The sequence below is a fragment of the Eubalaena glacialis genome, chromosome 5 (genome assembly GCF_028564815.1).
Source record: "Eubalaena glacialis isolate mEubGla1 chromosome 5, mEubGla1.1.hap2.+ XY, whole genome shotgun sequence".
NCBI lineage: Eukaryota > Metazoa > Chordata > Mammalia > Artiodactyla > Balaenidae > Eubalaena > Eubalaena glacialis.
This window is the reverse complement of record NC_083720.1, coordinates 74,000,395-74,021,849: the sequence shown is the minus strand read 5'-3', so window position 1 is coordinate 74,021,849 and position 21,455 is coordinate 74,000,395. Positions and strand designations below refer to the sequence as shown.

Sequence of the window (21,455 nt, the reverse complement as noted above, 5' to 3'; positions counted from 1 at the left end):
AGGATGGGGGTCAGAGAGGGTTTCATGATTAATTATAGTAGAAGCCTCAGTGTTAAATAGTGGGTGAATGTCTTGGTTTAACTGATACCTAAAAACTTGCCATTCTCAACCTCGTCTGAATGATGGCCCCCTTTGAGAATCTAATGAAAGCTATGGACCTCTTACATGAAAAATGCCTATAAACACACGCTTTAAAAATTTTATACAACTTACTGTATTGTAAATTGATTTCCATCACAGGCCATATAAAACCAGTCTCTGCAAAGATTTCTATAAAGTCGAGTTTTTGTTTTTGTGTAAAATTATATGCCCTATCCAAGAATAAAATCCAAATATTTGCTTTAAAAAATTGAGCTTTTTATTTTCAAAAGTTAATTTTAATGGGAAGACTGGTTTATAATAAGTCAAAATTGTGGCATTGTCTTTGATATAGCAATACATATGTCATTTAAAAATTTTCAAACTATTTTTGTTTTAATGTCAACCAAAGCAGAAAACGTAATTTTTAAGATTTGTAGAAATAATTGGAATTAGAGTCAGATCACATAAGACAAGGTTTTCTTTTTTTTAATTAAAAAAAAGCCTTTTTAATAGACTTTATTTTTTATAAATTTATTTATTTATGGCTGTGTTGGGTCTTCGTTGCTGCACACGGGCTTTCTCTAGTTGCGGCGAGCGGGGGCCACTCTTCGTTGCAGTGCGTGGGCTTCTCATTGCGGTGGCTTCTCTTGTTGCAGAAAACGGGCTCTAGGTACACAAGCTTCAGTAGTTGTGGCACACGGGCTCAGTAGTTTTGGCTCGTGGGCTCTAGAGCGCAGGCTCAGTAGTTGTGGCGCACGGGCTTAGTTGCTCCGCTGCACGTGGGATCTTCCTGGACCAGGGCTCGAACCTGTGTCCCCTTCATTGGCAGGCGGATTCTTAACCACTGCACCACCAGGGAAGTCCCTGTAGACTTTATTTTTTATAAAGACTTTTTTTCAGAGAGCAGTTTTAGGTTCACAGCCAAATTGAGAGGAAAGTACAGAGATTTCCCATAGAGTCCTTCTCCCATTCATGCACAGCCTCTCATATTAACAACACCCCCCATCAGGGTGGTGTATTTGTTACCACTGATGAGTCTACACTGACACATCATAATCACCTGAAGTCCATAGTTTACATTATGGCTCACTTTTGGTATTGTACATTGTAGGGTTTGGACAGATGTGTAATGACATATATCCACCATTATAGTATCACACAGAGTACTTTCCCTGCCCTAAAAATCCTCTGTGCTCTGCCTAATCATCCTCCCACCCCTCCCCGGCAACCACTGATTTTTTTTTTTACTGTCACCATAGTTTTGCCTTTTCCAGAGTGTCAGTATGTACAATATGTAGCTTTTTCAGATTGGCTTCCTTCACTTTAGCATTATGCATTTAACATTTCTCCATGTCCTCTCATGGCTTGATAGTTCATTTCTTTTTAGTGCTGAATAATATTCCACTGTTTGGATGTACCACAGTTTATCCATGCACCTACTGGAGGACATCTTGGTTGGCAATTATGAATAAAGCTGCTGTAAACATCCATGTGCAGGTTTTTGCATGGACATGGCTTCAACTTGGGTGAATACCAAAGAGCACCAGCTGCTGAGTCGTAAGGTAAAAGTATGTTTAGTTTTGTAAGAAACTGCCAACTGTTTTCCAAAGTGACTGTGTCGCTTTGCGTTTTTACCAGCAGTGTATCAGAGTTCTTGTTCCTCTACATCCTCTCCAGCAGTTGGTATCGTCATTGTTCTGGAATTGGCCATTCTAATAGGTGTGCAGTGGTATCTCACTGTTGTTTAAATTTGCATTTCCCTGATGATATACGCTATGGAACATCTTTTCTATGCTTATTTGCTATCTGAATATCTTTTCTGGTGAGATGTCTGTTAAGGTCTTTGGCCCATTTTTAAAAAATTTTTTTTTAAATTTTTATTAGAGTATAGTTGATTTACAATGTTGCATTCGTTTCTGCTGTACAGCAAAGTGTGTCAGTTATACATATACATATATCCACTCTTTTTTAGATTCTTTTTCCATATAGGTCATTACAGAGTGTTGAGAAGAGTTCCCTGTGCTATACAGTAGGTCCTTATTAGTTATCTGTTTTATATGTGGTAGTGTGTAGATGTCAATCCCAATCTCCCAATTTATCCCTCCCCACACACCCCTACTTTCCCCCCTGCTAACCATAAGTTTGCTTTCTACACCTGTGACTTAGCACTTTTTTGTGTACGGGAAGATGCTAGAGTCTGGGCTCATTGAAATCATTCCTTTGATATGCACCTTAGCTGTCTAGGGCCAGTATTCTGTTCTTTCCCATCCTGAGTCCCCTTAGGGTGCACTGTTGGGAGGTGGATCATTTTTATTTTTATTTTATTTATTTTTTAATTTTTAAAATTTATTTTATTTATTTTTGGCTGCGTTGGGTCTTCATTGCTGCATGCGGGCTTTTCTTTAGTTGTGGTGAGTGGGGGCTACTCTTCGTTGCGGTACGCGGGCTTCTCATTGCGGTGGCTTCTCTTGTTGTTGAGCACAGGCTCTAGGCACGTGGGCTTCAGTAGTTGTAGCTTGTGGGCTCTAGGGCGCAGGCTCAGTAGTTGTGGCGCACGGGCTTTGTTGCTCTGCGGCATGTGGGATCTTCCTGGACCAGGGCTAGGACCTGTGTCCCCTGCATTGGCAGGAGGATTCTTAACCACTGCGTCACCAGGGAAGCCCGGGAGTTGGTCCTTTTTTAAATCCGGTTCTTTTCTTTTTGTTGAGTTTTAAGAGTTCTTTGTATTTTTTTTTTTTAAACAACCCTTTATTAGACATGCGTTTTGCAAATATCAATATTTTCTCCCAGTCTGTAGCTTGTCTTCTTATTCTTTTGATACTGTCTTTTGCAGAGCAGAAGTTTTTATTTTAATGAAGTCCAGCTGATCAATATCCTTATTAGTTCTGTCATGGATTGTGCTTATGGTGTTATATCTAAAACATCATTGCCATACTCAAGGTCATCTAGGTTTGTACTAATGTTATCTATTAAGAGTTTTATAGTTTTGCATTTTACATTTAGGTTTATGACACCTTTTAAGTTAATTTTTGTAAAGGGTCTGGTGCTTTCTATTTTGGAATGTTATTAATTACTGATTCAATTTCTTTAATAGATACAGGCCTAGTTAGATTGTCTGTTTCTTCTTGTGTGAGTTTTTGCAGTTTTCTTTGCGTGTCTTTCAAAGAATTGGTCCATTTCATCTAGGTTCTCAAATTGGTGGACATAGAGTTGTTCATAGTATTTCTTCATTCTTTTAAATGTTCATGGGATCTGTAGTGATGTCTGTTTTTTATATCTGATATTAGTAATTTGTGTCTTTTCTCTTTTTTTCCTTAGTTAGCCTGGCTAGAGGTTTATGGATTTTACTGATTTTTTTTCAAAGAACCAACTTTTGGTTTCATTGATTTTTCTCTATTAATTTCATGTTTTCCATTTCATTGATTTCTGCCCGAATTATTATTATTTCTTTTCTTCTCTTTACTTTGCATTTAGTTGCTCTTTCTAGGTTTTTAAAATGGAAACTTAGTTTATTGATTTTCAGATCTCCTTTTCTAATATATGCATTCATTGCTATAAATTCCCTCTAAGGATTTTTTTTTTTTTTTTGGCTGTATCCCACAAATTTTGGTAGTTGTGTTTTCATTTTCATTCAGTCAAAATATTTAAAAAATTTTTCTTGAGATTTCTTCTTTGACCCATGTGTTATTTAGAAGTGTTGTTTAATCTCCATGTGTTTTGAGATTTTTTTCTATCTTTCTGTCATTGATTTTGAGCTTCATTTCATTGTGGTCTGAGAGTAGATGCTGTGTGATTTCTATTCTTTTAAATTTGTTTGGTGAATGTTCTATGTGAGCTTGAAAAGAATGTGTATTCTGCTGTTGCTGAAGTAGTCTATAGATGTCAATTATAACCAGTTGATTGATGGTGTTGTTGAGTTCGACTATGTCCTTATTGATTTTCTGACTGCTATACCAGTCCATTTCTTATAGAGGGGTGTTGAAGTCCCCAACTATAATAGTGGATTCATCTATTTCTCCTTATATTTCTATCAGTTTTTGCTTCACGTACTTAGTTCTCTTGTTAGGTAGATACATGTTGAGGATTGTTAATGTCTTCTTGGAGAACTGACCTCTTTATCATTCTCTAATGCCCCTCTTTATCCCTCATAACTTTCTTTCCTTTTAAGTCTGCTCTGTATGAAATGAGAATGGCTACTCTGTCTTTCCTTTTATTAGTGTTAGCATGGTAAATCTTTTTCCATCCATTTACTTTTAATCTTTGTGTCTGTTTATTTAAAGTGGGTTTCTGGTGGGTCTTAGTTTTTGATCCACTTTGACAATCTCTGTCTTTTAATTGATTCATTCAGACCAGTGATGTTCAAAGTGATAATTGACACAATTGGATTAATTTCTATCATATTTGTTTTCTGTTTGTTGCCCTTGTTCTTTGTTTCTTTTCTTTTCTTTTTTTTTTCCTTCCAGTCTTTTTCTGCCTTTTATGGTTTTGAGTATTTCATCTAATTCTGTTTGTCTCCTTTGTTAGCATATCAATTATACTTCTTTTTAAACTGTTTTTAGTCATTGCCCTGTAGTTTCCAATATCTATTTACAACTAATTCAAGTCCACTTTCAAATAATACTATACTGCTTCATGAATAGAGTGAGTGCCTTATAGTAAAATAATTGTAATTCTTCCCTCCCTTCCCTTATATCAGTGCTGTCCTTCATTTCACTTATAGGCATACATAATTGAATTCATTGTTGCTATTATTATTTTGAACAAATTGTTGTCTATTAGATCAATTAAGACTAAAAATTGTAAAAGTTTGTATTTTACATTCTCTTCTTTCTTCAATGCCTTCCTTTCTTTATGTAGATCTGATTTTCTGACCTGTATCATTTTCCTTCTCTCTAAAGAACTTTTTTTTAACATATTTTGCAAGGCAGGTCTATTGGCAACAAATTCTCTCAACTTTTGTTTAAGAAAGTTTTTATTCTCTTTCACTTTGGAAGGGTAACTTTGCAGGGTACAGAATTCTCCGTTTGTTTGTTTGTTTCTATCAACATTTGAAATATTTCACTCCTCTCTCTTCTTGCTTGCATGGTTTCTCGGAAGAAGGTGGGTGTAATTCTTATCTTTGTTCCCCAACAGGTAAGGTTTATTTATTTTTTCTCCTCTGGCCTCTTCCAGGATTTTTAAATTTATCTTTGATTTTGAACAGGATATCCTGGGTGTGTGTTTTTGTTTTTTTGTTTGTTTGGCATTTATCCTGCTTGGTGTTTTCCGACCTTCCTGGATCTGTGGTTTTGGTATCTGATATTAGTTTGGGGAAATTCTCAGTCATTATTGTTTCAAATATTCTGTTTCTTTCTTTCTTCTCGTATTCTTATTACATGTATGTTAGATCTTTTGTAGTTATCCCACAGTTCTTGAATATTCTTTTTTTTTTTTTCTTCAGTCTTTTTTCTCTTTGCTCTTCAGTGTTCTCTTTCTTTTCAGGTTTCTATTGATATAGCCTCAAGCTCAGATATTCTTTCTTTAGCCCATCAATGGCTCTCTTTATTTCAGTTATAGTGTTTTGGATCACTACTGTTTCTTTTTGACTCTTAGAATTTCCTTCTCTCTGCTTACATTGCCCATCTTTTCTTGCATGCTTTCTTTCTACTTTATCCATTAGATACCATATTAATCATGGTTGTTTTGAATTCCCAGTCTGGGAACTCCAACATCCTGCCTTATCTGAGTTTGGTTATGATGCTTGCTCTGTCTCTTCACACTGTTTTTGTTTTGTTTTGTTTTCCTTTTAGCATGCCTTGTAATATTTTCTTGGTAGCTGGACATGGACTTACAGTACCAAGTGAAAGAGACTGATTTAAGTAGGCTCTCAGTAAAGTGGTGGTGAGGTGTGTGTGTGGGGGGTCAGCCTTTGCCTCCAGACTGTGGATTTCACAAGTGCTTCTCAGTTTTCTTCCCTACCTTAGGTGGCACAGGATGGCCAGAGGGAGCTGGGGTTGGGTATTTCCCTTCTCCTAGCTCAGTTAGGCTCTGGTTAAACAGTTTCTTAATTTCTCCTGAGGGCAGACTTTGTTAAGAAGAACAGAATGCTTTGGAGTATTTCAAAATATTTTTCCCCTCCCCCTGCCAGAAACTTGAGGGGATTTTTCTTTGATAGTCACTATGAGAACCAGGTGGAGCTCTTGGAGATAAAAACTCACAAGTATGGGATTCCCCCTATTATTGGTTCCCTTGGAGTTTTTAACTCTCAGAGTTGTCCACACTGAGCCTCTAGCAGTTTGTCAGTTAAAGTTCAGGTTTTCTTATCCTGGCACTGGTTCCCATGGAAGCTTCTGCTCATGGGTTTCTGTTCCCGTAAGTTGTGATTCTCTGCACCTGCCTCTCTCCAGTTTTGGGAGTAGTGGTTTGCCCTATGACCTCACTCCTCTTATGAATCTAAAAAGAGCTGTTGCTTTTTCAATGTGTTTATCTTTTTACTTTTTTAAGACGGAGTGGTGACTTCTAAGTGTCTTTTCATGCCAGAATGAAAACCGGAAGTCTCTCCTCACTTTTCCTATTACCATACAGTTTCCTTTCCTGGAGGCAACCAGTATTATCAGCGTCTTGTGCATCCTTCCAGAGCTAGCCTACTATTCTTAAAATTTTTTAAATTAAGATGAAATTATTGATATTTGAAGGGATATTCCATTAAAATCTTCTGTTTCTATGGTTATAAACCATTTCTCATTATGCTGTCATGTTTGTATGTTTTTCTATCTCTGAAACATCCTTCCCCTTGTCTGATTTTCTGGGTTTGCCAAATTTTAATTAATTTTATTGGAATTTTAAAATAATCAAGTTAGCTTATGCTGCAGTGAAAACAATCCTCAAATTGTTAGTGCTTAAAATGCAAAAATTTATTTCTCATTCATGTCAAGTTCATGCCTTTTAGGCAAGTTGTCTTCTGCCTACAGGTTTGGCAATGCACTTCCATTATCAACACCTGCCACCATAATTACAGAGACAGTGGGAAGAGAGGTACAGAGCCCAGTGCCAACAGTTAAATGCTTCCATTGGAAGTTTATATATCAATTCTACTCACATTTCATTGGCCAACACAAATCACATGACCATGCCTGACTTCAAGAGAGAGAAGGAAAGCCTAAAAGGAGAGGGAAAGTGAGTAATATTGTTAATATCCTCTATATCTTTATTATTATTATCATTTTTTACTGGTTGATTTGTTGTTTTTTGAGAGAAGGAGTCTCAAGTCCCTAAGCCTGGTTGTAGACATTCCTTTGGTAAGCCTGACTACCACTCTATCCCCCCAAGAGAGTGAATACCTTAGAAAAGCAAATGGTTTCACATCTCACCCCTTTGTTTAGAAGTCTGCCAAGATCATTATCCTTGCAATTCAGAACATTTTGATCAGTCTTGTATCTTCCAATTCTTTTCTTAAGACTGGTGATTTTTCTTTTGTGTACATGCTATTCTGTGTTGATAAATAGTACAGGCTCCGTCACAGCCTGGCATGAGATTTCATTCTGTCTTATCCTGCTCTTAAAGGGTAGTCAGAGTCTGTTGAAGGTTGCAGTTAGTATTTAGCCCAGTGAATTTGATGGAGGGAGGGATTGAGCATTATCTTCTGGGGTGCACCTCAGTGGAGTAGACTTGTAAGCCGCTCTCGAGCACAGCAATAATGGTTGATGTCAGGGCAGATTACTTCTCCTTTCCCATTGTTCTTACCTTAGAATATCTTTGTGGAAGCTCAAAATTTCAGGGGTGGGGTGATACCCCTTTTTAATTTCTAATGTTGCTTGAGTTTTCCCTTTTATGTTGATTAAGTTATCTCAGGGGCTATTTGAACAGGGAGCTGACCTTGTCAAATATGTATTCCTAGGTTATCCTCTAAGTATTATTCCTCCTTTTAAGCTAATTGTTTGGATGTAGGTTGATTCAGGTCTTTAACAAGAAGAAAAGAAACAGTTTAAAACCTGTTATTTTCTGGAAACATTAGGTTACATCTCAAAATGTATATAAGGTAGAGTATGCAAATATATTGGATTTACGTACTGAAGACAAGAAGTTTACCTCTTCCTTTGTCATTCTGTGCTACTCTTATCTCGTCTAAAGGCTGTAAAATGGAACCTTATGAAGCAGTTAATATTCATTTTGTTTAATAAAATGTTTGAAAGTCTATATATTGGTTTATTTTTTTTTGTAATGCATATCATGTATTACCTTTGACATCATTTATTTAATCAACAAATGCTTATTGTGTACCTGTGAGCTAGGAGATGGTGCTAGGGATTATAAATGTAAACAAGACAGTCTCTGCCCTTCTGGAGCTTGCTTTTTAGTCATGTAGGCAAAGATTAAACAAATATTGGATGATAAACTCTATGATGAAAAACTAAGTTTGTCTAGAGTGTGATAGGTTTTGGTTATTTCAGGTAGCATGGTGGGGAAGGCCTCTTTGTGGGAGCATTTGCAGTCATCTGGGAGCAAAGGAAGGAAGGGAGGGAGCAAGGCATACTCAAGGGAAAGAACTTTCCAGGCAGAGGAATTAGCAAGCGCATAGGCCCTGATATGGGAATAAGCTTCTTCAACTTGAAGAATAGCAGGAAAGCTGGTGTAGCTAGAATAGAGGAAAGGAAACGTTAGGGAGACCATGGGATATTTTTCTGCATTTGATGGGAAACCAGTGGAGGATTTTTGAGCGCAAGTGAATAAATTTATATTCTAAAAAGATCACTCTGGTGACTATGTGGAGAATTAAGGGGTGAGTAGATGCAGGAGTATCAGCTAAGAGGCTGCATGAATTGTTTGGGCCACAGATGATGATGGCTCTGACTAGGTGGTAGCAGTGGATGGGAGAGAAGTGGCCAGATTTCAGGTATACAGTATTTTGAAAGCAGGGTTGACAGACTTGCTGATGGATTAGATATGAGGGTGTGAGGTAAAGAAAGGAATAAAAGTGACTGCCAGATTTCTGGCCTGAGCAACTAGAATAACCGTGGTGTTATTTACTGAAGTGAAGTGCTGGGAGTAGGCAGAGATTTAGGGGGCTGTATTAAGAGTTGTGTTTGACATCTCGTTAGATGTGCAGACAGGTATTTGAATTTGCAAGGTTAGTGCTCAGTAGAGAGAGGTCTGGGCTAGAGATACCATCTATATGCTAACAAATTCCAGATTCGAATTTAAGGCCTTTAGCCTGGATAAGGTCCAGGGGTAAATGTCAGTGGAGAAAAGGGGCAAGGACTGGCCCTGGGCTCTCCAACATTTTGAGTTGGAAAAGAGGCAGAGGAAAAGCAGCTCTTGAGGAAGAGGAAGAGAACCAGGAGAGTGTGGCATCTTGCCATCCAAGTGAAGAAGGTGTTTCAAAAAGGCGGGAGAGGAATGCTGCCGTGGAGTCAACTAAGATGAGGACTGATTATTGACCTTTGGGATTTCATGAGGTGTGGAGGTCATCAGTGACACTGGCCAGCGGCCCTGGGGGTAGAAGAGAGGAGGGAATGAGATGAAGAAGGGGAGCTAGTGAAATACTGAATAGAGACAGTTGTCTGGAGGACTTTTATTGTAAAGGGGAGCAGAGAAACAGGGCAGTCATGACAGGGGTTTTGTGGTGGAGGAGGGAGGAGGGCTCCCCCCTTTTATTCTCTTTAAGGTGAGTGATCATTATGGTATGTTTGTATGCTAATGGGCATGATCCCTTAGGAATGGAGAAAAAAGATGTGAGATTTTTGTCACCTTGACATTGATGTTCTGTTTTTTAGAAAGTAGTCCGGAGGTGGTTGAGGTTAGGTTGGAAGTTTTCTCTACCCCACCCTCTTCAGGGAGCCTTTGTGATTTTCTTTTGTTTTCCTCTTTTTGGCTTGCTTAGTCTTATTGTGTATCTTGATAGATTTTTATCTTTCACACTTCTGGTAAATGGTGATTATTAGGAAGCTGAACCAATTGTGTATTTAAAAAAATGTGAAAGACATTTAACAGGGAACGTGTTTCCCAAGGCCCATTGTTTACCACAAAAAGGAAACCGCTGACTTCTTGTTATATCAGTAAAGATAAAATTATTTTGTGAATACAGTACTCCTTTTGTGAGAGTAACATTTTTAATACTGTGATCAAAAGAAATTATTTTATGAAAACAGTAAGCTAATGGGAAATGTAGACTTTTGTTACAAGTGGGAATTTATTTAGTGGGAGCCCTTAATATTTTTTGATTTCTCTTCAGAACATTTAAAATTCTTCTAATGGTGGAGATAGTTGTCATTTAAATTATGAAAAAATATAGTTTAACAAATTTAAAAGTTAGGTATCTAGTTCTTAATTTCTTGAAATGTAATTAAAAGTTTTAACTAATTTTAAAGGAGAAAATGTAGCAATACAGGGTGGTGGGAATATTTTTCACTCTGAAGCAGAAGAAGGAAATCCACAGTACTGTAAATATAGCTAATATTATAGTGAGAATATATTCAAGGGGTAAGTAGAACATCCGTCACAAACTAGTATCTCCCCTCCCATTGTAAATTCATGCTTGGTAGAAAATTCCTCAGGTGAAGTTCGATTTAAAACAACAAAATTCATAGAAGATGAGGATATTGTAATAATAGGTTTTGGTTTACTGGAGACTGGCCTTCTTGAACCCTTGGACTTTTCAGTTGGAATTTTATCCCCTACTTCTGTCCTCCAGTGCCCCCCACCTCCCATACCTGCTCCAAAAAAAAAAGAAACTATATATATGTATGTATATATATATATATATATAAATATATCTTTGGCAGTAATAAAGTCTCCCAACTTCTGAGTATCTAAGAAATGTACCTATGGACAAGCATCTCAGAAAAGCTAGAGATTATAAAATGTTCAGGTTCCAAGCTATGTTGTATTATAGATACAACTTTGTTGCATAAATGTGATTCTCAACTTTTTTTTTTTGCCTACATGTAATTTGCACATAAGGAAATAAATGTATGTACATATGTATGTCTGTCAGATAGTGATAAATTCTATGATGAAAACAAAATGGAAATAGGGCAGTGGCATGGGAGGTCTTCTGAATCTCCTTTTTCTCATTTACCAACTGGGAAGAATAATAACCTACATCTTTAGAGTTGTGTGGACTTAATTGTGTGTGAAATGCACCTGGTTTGATACCTGGTATCATACCAGATAATTGGGTACATGTTATTCTACTTTCCCTTTCTTTCTGTAATTTGAGTCATCCAAATCTGCAGTTTAGTGCCATATAATACAGTGTGCGTTAAAACCGTGAGTTTAAACTAGAGTATGTTTAAACCATGTCCTTCGTGTGGTTTTGAAGTTCTTGCTGAAAAAGTAAGTAACACAAACAAACCTTGAAGGGGCCTCATGTTTAGTGAAATAAGCCAGTCACGAAAGGACAAATACTATATGATTCCACTTAAATAAGGTACCTAGAGTAGTCAAACTCATAGAAACAGAACGCATAATGCTTGTTGCCAGGGCCTGGGAGGAGGGGGCGGAAGAGGAGTTATTGTCTAGTAAGTACAGAGTTTCAGTTTTGCAAGATGAAAAGAGTTCTGGAGACGGATGGTGGTGGTGTTTGTACAACAGTGTGAATGTACTTAGTGCCACTGAGCTGTACACTTAAAAATGGTTAAGATGGTAAATTATATGTTATGTGTATTTTACACAGTTTAAAAAAAAAAGTGAGGGCTTCCCTGGTGGCGCAGTGGTTGAGAATCTGCCTGCCAATGCAGGGGACACGGGTTTGAGCCCTGGTCCGGGAAGATCCCACATGCCGCGGAGCAACTAGGCCCGTGAGCCACAATTACTGAGCCTGCGCGTCTGGAGCCTGTGCTCCGCAACAAGAGAGGCCGCGATAGTGAGAGGCCCGCGCACTGCGATGAAGAGTGGCCCTCACTTGCCGCAACTAGAGAAAGCCCTCGCACAGAAACGAAGACCCAACACAGCCATAAATAAATAAATAAATAATAAAAAGTCTTTCTTTAAAAAAAAAAAAAAGTGAATAATAAAACTACTCTATTTTGGTAAGGCTTGCCCTCCTCTTTTTTGGTAGATGTTAGTGAATTAAGTTGTTTTTTTCTTTGCATTTTAATAAGATATAATTGACATGCAGCACTGTATAAGTTTAGGGTGTGCAGCATAATATATCGTGAAGTGATTGTAACTCAAGTTGTTCTTGACTAAATCTGAAATAGTGGGTTGCTGTTCTTTTTTTTTTTTAGATATAAATTTATTTTATTTATTTATTTTTGGCTGCGTTGGGTCTTCGTTGCTGTGCGCGGGCTTTCTTTAGTTGCAGTGAGCGGGGGCTACTCTTCATCGCAGTGTGCGGGCCTCTCACTATCGTGGCCTCTCTTGTTGCGGAGCACAAGCTCCAGACGCGCAGGCTCAGTAGTTGTGGCGCACAGGCTTAGTTGCTCCGTGGCATGTGGGATCTTCCCAGACCAGGGCTCGAACCCGTGTCCCCTGCATTGGCAGGCAGATTCTTAACCACTGCGCCACCAGGGAAGCCCTGTTGTTCTTATATCATAAATCTGTGTGAGATTCCCAGAAACTGAAAACTATTGATTATCAGAAGTTTTCATCATCTTAACTTCCAGAGGTGTCAGATCTTAAACTGTTGCTTTGAGAGCAAAGAGTATAGTGTAGTATAGAAAAGACTTTTTTGTTTTGTTTTGCTTTGTCTCTCATGTCAATTTAAAAAATATTTATTGAGTCCTCATTATGTTGAATGGACAACAGTAACAACATTTGTTGAGTGCTATCTGCTGGCTATTGTTCTAAGTTTATGCTTAATGATACTTATAATACTTCTAATACTTTATAATCCTTATAAAAAGTCTTATAGTTGAGAAACCCAAGGCTCTGATTTAAAAAGTGATTTTCTACTTTAAAAATGATTTTAGAGGAATTTAATGCATAGAAACAAAGGGAGGGCATTCCAGATGGAAGAAAGATCTGGGCGTAGGAAGGAATGGGACATGTTTGCATAGAGCAGAGTTCAGCCTGACTAGTCTAGAGTACATTAGGGAGATGGGCTAACAGTTTATTCTCTTCCATTAGGACCTTGACTCTGAGGCTGAGGAATTTCTGGACTTTATTCTATAAGCACTGGTACTATCACTGAATTACCAAGGCAGGGAGTTTTGTGATCAGAGTTGTGCATTTGGAATATGCACTTGGCAGCAATATCTGAGATGCATCAGAGTAGTGAGAGAGGGGAGGTCAGAGACCACTTAGAATTTTTTTGATGGAAGAGTATTTTAGTATTGCAGCAGTTGGGGTCAGAGTGTAAATGACTGACTTGATGAGTTGAGAGGTGAGAAAGTAGAGGCCCAAATGTGTAGTAAGAGGAAATAAAGAGAAGTCTATGGTGCATGAGCGTAAGTAAGATTTTTTTTTTTCCTTAATGGTCATCTGAATATACAGGTCAGATGTAAGTTTGCTTTGAAAAGGGAGGATTTGGAGGGTCCAAGAGGACAGGAAGAGGGACTTTAGCAGCCTTGAACTGAACTTGAAGAGTTTACATTGGGCATCTTCTTTCAGTTTAAGAGATGAGGGTATCTGTAGAGAGTACAGGGCTATGGTGGGCCTGGGAACTTGAAGGATAGAAAAGTTTCAACCTCACTAAGAGACAACTTAGTAGGGTCAACCATCAGTCTTTAGAGTGTGAGATAGAATAATAGTAATAGTAGTATACTTCTGTTAGTCTTTTATACGAATAATTTACATGGAGTAGAATCTCTCTTATACAATATTGATTGTACAATCACCAGTAGTTAGAATGGTTAAATAAAAAATTTGTTTGAAATGAAGAATAATAGGAAGGATATCTGCCTTAAATATTTTATAGTTGATTAGTGTATAAGTGCTCGTATGTCATCAATCTTTTGATGTATAGCTGAGACCTTCTCTTTAGGATATTTTAAAAGTAACTTGCCTTTTTCAAATCGTACAGCTTAATTTTCAGAGGCAAAGCATTTTCTTTTTGCACTCATGTTTTTGATATAATGTTTAACTAAATTATATAATTATAGTAAATACAACTGGCATAAAAAGATTTTGGAACAAATATAAGATAATTTGCTCTTGGTAGGCATGCGACTCAATTGTTGGGAGAAAAATGAGATGGTGTACCAGAGAGGACTCCCCATTTCCCCCAAAAAGGAAATTGAAACTTGGGAGTTATGGTTTGTCCATGGTTTTAGGATTGGCAAGAGTCTGGTTTTATCTTGAATCTAATGTTTGTCCTATTATGTAGTGTTGCAAGGTGATAAGGAATAATATGTGAAATATTGGTTAGTGGTGAAGTTATGGACTATATGTATATTTTTTTAATACAGTAGCTTTATTGAGATATAATTCACATACCATGCAAGCCACCAATTTATAGTATACAATTTGAGGTTTTTTATATTGATGGAATTGTGCAACCATCACCACAATTGATTTTAAAATATTTTCACCATCCCCAAAAGAAATCTCGTGTCCATTAGCTCCCCATCTCCTCCCCCCTGTTCGGAGTCAACCACTAATCTGTTTTCTCTCTATACTGTATAGATTTGTCTATTCATATAAATGGAATAATGTAATATGTAGCCTTTTGTGACTGGCTTCTTTCACTTAGCATAATGTGTTTCAGGTTCATCTGTGTTGTAGCATGTATCAATATTTTTTATGGCAGAATCCATTGGATGGACATACCACGTTTTATTTATCCATTCATCAGTTGATGACATTTGTATTGTTTCTGCCTTTTGGCTGTTACAAATAATGCTATTATGATGGTTTCCGTAGTGTAGTGGTTATCACAAATAATGCTATTGTACACATATTTTTACATGGATGTTATTTTTTCATTTCTCTTGCTGTATACCTGGGAGAGAATGGTTGGTCATGTTTAACTTTTGAGGAACTGCCAGACTGTTTTCCAAAGTGGCTGTACCATTTTATATTCCTACCAGCAGTGTGTGAGAGGGTTCCAGCCATACACTTGCCAACACTTGTTATTATCTGTCTTTTTGATTATAGCCATCCTAGTGGGTATATATATGTTTTTAAAGTGATTTTATTTTTCTGACTATAATAGTAATAAATGCCCTTTGTAGATATTTTGGAAAATATAGAAAAGGATAAAAGAAAAAATCATTTATTTTTAAATCACTATTTAGAAATAATATTGAGTGGGTTTTTTCTCCATGTTTTAAAGTAATATTTAAAATATGGCTAAAAGTATATATGATTTTGAGTCCTGCCTTTTTTTGTTGTTTAACAGCATTTCACCATGTTTTTTGAAGTTGTATTTTAATTTTATCCTATCAGAGAATGTCTCTTTTGTTCTCTTTGGCTTTTGTGTTCTTCTTTTTTATTAATTTTTCAAATTTTACAATTATTTCAGAGGAGCCCGGAGGTGGAGTGGGAATAAATTTTTGTGGTTAATCTAACATGTTAACTAGAAATTACTTCTAGGTTAACTGCAGCATAGTATTCTGTCTGCTGAATAAACCATAACTTAGCCAACTGTTACCCTATTTCAGACATTTATATTTCTTACAGTTTTTCTTTATAAATAATGTAAAAAAATTTGTATGTAAAATTCGGTCTGCATTTTGAGTTCTCAGGAATGAAGTTATTGGGTCAATCAATAGCTATGAACGTATTAAAGATTCTTGTTACATATTGACAAATTGCTTTTCAGAATTTATATTTCCTCTAGCAGTGTATATGTATTCCTTTCTTACTGTACCTTCACTAGCAATGAGTAAATGGGTAACAATTGAGTTTTAAGGTGAATTGAGCAGGGATTTTTTTGAGTTTGTTCACTGATGTATGTATTGCTGGAAGATAGTAGGCACTGAATATATGTAGAATGCTACCAGTAGGAAAGAAAAGGGTTTCTCTGAAGGACAAGGAAATAATTTGCCATTCAACTTTCCAGGAAAGTAGCCTTGTTACACTAATCATATAATAGCTCATGTGTTTATAAAAAAGGGATGAAAGAGTAAAATTAAGCTTATTTGGGGAACTTGTTTTAAATTTTATATTGTTTGAACATTTACATGTTTCAAAGTCAAAATGACACTTTGAAAAGGCTTAACTTCCATCCCTGTTTCCTTACTGTAACCCCCCTTTTTTTATACCAATTTCTTATGTATCTTTACAGTGCTTTTTAATAAAAATTAACAAATAAGAATAGATATTCTTACTTCCCTCTTTCCCTCCCCTTTTTAAAAACACAGAATATAACAACATATATATACATATACCTTGCTTTTCTGTACCTTGCTTATTTAGCATATTCTGGTGATGTTTCTATGGAAGTACACAGAGTGCTTCCTTATTTATTTTTACAGCTGCACCGTATTCATTCTAATGGATGTATCATAGGTGATTTTACCAGTCCTCTTAAGTTGTTTTCAGTGTGTTTCACTTTTACAAATAATCCCACAATAATCTTGCTGCACACTTTATTTTGTGAATGTGTAATTATATCTGTAGGAGAATGTCCCAGAAGGAGAGTTGTTGGGTCAAAAAATAAATGCATTCTTGGTTTTGTAGATATTGACACTTCCACCAGCAATGGAGAGTGCTCATTTCTTGGGGTTCCTCGGTGTACCTTTTGAAAAATGATAGTCCTAGGGTCATTACCTCAAATCCCATAATATATGTATCCTCAAGTACTATAGAAGAACTCATGGTGATGACCCTTGTGTCATCAAGAAACAGGTAATTATGTTTAGATGGTGAGGAAATTTGTAATATACTTGAGAAAGATATTATAGGTGGTGAAAAAAATTTAAATTAGAACTTTTAAAGACAAATTCTGGGAATTCCCTGGTGGTTCAGTGGTTAAGACTTGGCGCTTTCACTCCCGTGGCCAGGGTTCGATCCCTGGTTGGGGAAATAAGATCCCACAAGCCACGCTTCGAGGCCAAAAAAAAAAAGACAAATTCTCATTTTTTTGTTTTTTCTCTCCAGATAAATTCTTTCCCTATACAGTTGACATTTTTTTATAAGTAAGTTCTTCTTGGCCAAATTCTCAAGTTATAAAAACTAACTTCAATAATGATATATGTTATATGAAAACTGTTAAAATGTTACAGCTTTTGTTTTAAACATGGCTGTTACTAATAACCAAGCATATTTCTTTTCTCTCTCTCTCTCTTTTTTTTTTGTCTTTCAGCCTTTAACATTCCACATTCTGCTTTGTACATGGTGAATCACTACTGCTTTGCACCAGTGTGCCCACTTGCGTGCCTATAAAGTACAAGCTCCAGATTGAAAAAAGCTTCTAGATGGATCTTTTCCAAATTTGGTGGCTTTTCTACAAACTCTGTGCCTCAACAACCCTTTCTAAGTGGTAAGTGATATGTACTTTTAAAAAAGACTAATAGAAATTTGTAAATCAATTTTTATTTAGATTGCCTTCCCCCTTTTTATGCTGCATTCTCTTTTGGTATGGAATAAAAATATTTTATTCTAAAGGTTTCCCACTTCAGCAACTTGTTCTGCTCAATTTTACTCCTCTGCACCCCCAAAAATGTGTTTTGAGTAAATCTCAGAGATGTTCAAAAAACATACTGGCTAACTAGCACCTATGCTTCCAAAAAATCTTAGAATATGTAAAGGGACACACAGTGCCATGCTATAAAAAGAAGAGCTGGCATTACATACCTCTCTTATCAACTCCATAAATGTGCACATAATTTACAATTGCTAGGAATAAATATAAAAATATGTAAACACCTTTATGTATATGTACTTTACATGCTCTGTATTACATATTGATATTTTACAAATAATTTCATTTTCATTTTGAGATACAAGTGGCAGTTATTGATGTCACAAGATTATAGTTTATATTTATTTCATAATTAGAGATTTTAACTCCAAGTGTTTTTTAAATAATGATTTAAATTTATGTATATATTTACTGCTATAGGTGATTACCACTTTTAGTGGTTATTACCACAAGTGAACTTATAAAACTGGGCTTACTAAAAGTAGTTTGATTTGGGAAGAAAACTGTTTTATGGAATGATAAAATTTTGGACTTAAGAAATAAAAAAGCTGTGAAAATAGAGTAATTTCAGTGCTGAACAAGAAATTGCATGTTAAGTGAGTTGTAAATGTTAGTATTTTATGATTTGTTATTGGTTCTGTTTTCATTTTGCCAGAGCCACAGATTCCAACTTTAGGTCTGTATATTCTCTTATTATAAGGCTGAGGTAGTTTTTCCTGTTGCTCTCTTTTCCTACCTACTTAGGTATCTTGAGTCCATTGGGTCAAGAACATCCTGTTCCTAGCAATTGTAAATTATGTGCACATTTATGGAGTTGATGAGAGAGGTGTGTAATGCCAGCTGTTCTTTTTATAGCATGGCACTGTGTGTCCCTTTTCATATTCTAAGAATTTTTGGAAGCATAAGTGCTAGTTAGCCAATATGTTTTTTGAACATCTCTGAGATTTACTCAAAACACATTTTTGGTGGGGGGGTGCAGAGGAGTAAAATTGAGCAGAGCAAGTTGCTGAAGTGGGAAACCTTTAAAATAAAATTATTGTTGTAAAATATCGAACACTCATTTTGAGTGTCAGTCAACAAATAGTTACCAAATGCCTGCTGTTTATGAATAAAAATACACAATGACCTTTGGCATTGTGAAGAGGTAAGTCATCAAATAGAAACCATGGCATTAGATGAGGATGCAAGGCAGGGAGGTTGAGTGAAGAATGGGGTACGTTTTAGCTCTAACTCTAACTATTAATTGCACAGTGTTCTTGAGTGTAAGTTATTAGTCTTAGTAGCCCTTGGTTTTCTCATCTATGAAATGAGTGAATTAACTAAATGGTTTATAAGGTTTTTTGCTGCTTTCATACACCTAACACTTTGTTATGAACAAATTGATAAATGTTTGTTTTTTTGAGGATACCTTTTCTTCTCTAGCCTTTCCAATAGAGATATTTTTAGACTACTTTCTTTGAATTGTGGGGTTAGAATAAGGTCCCCACTAAAAATCATTTTCTTTTCTTTTTTTTTTTAGAAATATATTTTAAAATTATTTATTTATTTATTTTTGGCTGCACTGGGTCTTAGTTGCTGTGCCCAGGCTTTCTCTAGTTGCGGCAAGTGGGAGCTACTCTTCGTCGCAGTGCGCGGGCTTCTCATTGCGGTGGCTTCTCTTGTCGTGGAGCACGGGCTCTAGGCGCACGGGCTTCAGTAGTTGTGGCACGTGGGCTCAGTAGCTGTGGCTCGCAGGCTCTAGAGCACAGGCTCAGTAGTTGTGGCGCACGGGCTTAGTTGCTCCATGGCATGTGGGATCTTCCCGGACCAGGGCTTGAACCCGTGTCCCCTGTATTGGCAGGCGGAGTCTTAACCACTGCGCCACCAGGGAAATCCCTCAGTCATTTTCTTTTGAAGGTCGTATCTTTTATTTATTTTTTCTCCACATTCTTATCCTTCTCTTCTCTTGACCTCTGGAATTTTCCTTCATTTGACCCTTCATTTGTTCCCTTTCTGTTTCTCGTATCTTATTAGTGGCTCTCATCATGTTTCCTTGACCTGTCTAGCATCCATTGTTTTCATCTTAGTATTTTCCAGGATCACTACATCTTACACCAGTGATTCTAATCCTGGGACCCTTTAAAAAAATACAGATACCTTCTAAAATGAGCTTGGGAGAAGGGTACGATTTTTTGGCAGGTAGCTGAAACCTGCTAGTAAACTAGCATTATTAGTTCACCAGGACTGGAGCCCCCAGGTTTTACACCCCGTCACTTCTTGCCTTAGATCACATCATCACTTAGTTAAATTTCTGTGGTCTTGGAGTCTCCTCTCATGATCATAACCCTCTATCATGCCACACTTTTTGAATCTCTTCTTTGTCTTTATTATGACTTGTAGTTTCTTGGCATTTTGTTTTTATAGTTAAGTTAGCTATCTCCTAGCTTCATTTGCTTTCTACTCACCCAAACCCCATGATCATATTTGCAGCAGCATCTTATGTTCTGTTGCCTTTTTAACATTGTGAGGAACCTGTCCAAATCTCAAACCTAAGTTAATTTGCCATGTATATATTTCCTAGTTCCAGCTGCTTGATGCAGTTGGAAAAGGTCACATAACTAAGTTTGGATATACTAGGCAGCCATTTACTTGATCTCTAAACTGGTTCTTTTCAAGGTTGGCTTCTTACCCTTCCTTTAGAAGACCCCACACCTTGTCACAGTCAAGTTGTCTTTTTTTAAAATTTTCAATTAATTTTTATTTATTTATTTATGGCTGTGTTGGGTCTTTGTTTCTGCGCGAGGGCTTTCTCTAATTGCGGCATGTGGGGGCCACTCTTCATCGCGGTGCGCGGGCCTCTCACTATCGCGGCCTCTCTTGTTGCGGAGCACAGGCTCCAGACGCGCAGGCTCAGTAATTGTGGCTCGCGGGCCTAGTTGCTCCGTGGCATGTGGGATCTTCCCAGACCAGGGCTCAAACCCGTGTCCCCTGCATTGGCAGGCAGATTCTCAACCACTGCGCCACCAGGGAAGCCCCAAGTTGTCTTTTTGGGGCTATCTAGCGTACTTCCTGACCTGTTCTTCTTTTCACTTCAGAATTTTTTCTGTGTCTAAAGAAGAAATTATGTACCTTATTATAATTTTTATTACGGAAAATTTAAGACATATAAAAGTAAACAGACTAGTGTAATGAATCCCCTTGTATTCATGACTCAGGTTCAGTAATTATCATGTCATGGCCAAATTTTCAATCTCTCACTGAGTTCCCTCCCATTCCTGTACTATTTTAAAGAAAATCCTAGATATCATAAAATTTATTTCTATTTCAGTACATATCCTTATGTATAAGACCCTTTAAAAAAATATAACCATGATACCATTATTAATCTTAAAAAAACAACAATTCCAATATAATGAAATATCCAATCAGTGTTAATTCCAATTCTCTCACACATTTTATTTATTTATTTATTTATTTGCTTGCCATGCCACATGGCATGCAGGATCTTAGTTCCCTGACCAGGGATCGAACCCATGCCCCCTGCAGTGGAGGCATGGAGTCCTAACCATTGGATCCCCAGGGAATTCCCCTCACACATTTTAAAAGCAGTTGACTTGATTGGATCAGTGTCTAGATAAGCCCTTCCTCCATTGCAGTTGGTTGATTTTTCTCTTAAAGTTTCAACCTCCCCTCCCTTTTTGTCTCTAAAATTTATTTGTTGAACAAATTGGGTCTTTGTCTTGTAGATGTGGATGTTTCTGATTACATTCCTGTGAAGTGATTAAGCATACACATCTGACCTTTGTATTTCCTGTTAATTGGTCATTGGATCTAGAGACTTGCTCAGACTCAAGTTCAGATTCTTTTGGCAAGTCTTTGTCTTTGGGCA

At 36.9% G+C, this 21,455-nt stretch overlaps 1 protein-coding gene across 1 annotated transcript in view; it reads left to right on the top strand.

Annotated features, from left to right (window-relative positions):
• Window positions 1–21,455, top strand: part of FRYL (FRY like transcription coactivator) — a 242,080-nt gene that overhangs the window by 20,403 nt on the left and 200,222 nt on the right. The window contains exon 2 of the mRNA XM_061192247.1: window positions 17,249–17,425. The gene's annotated coding sequence lies outside the window, so the exon portion shown is untranslated. The remainder of the gene's footprint in view (window positions 1–17,248; window positions 17,426–21,455) is intronic.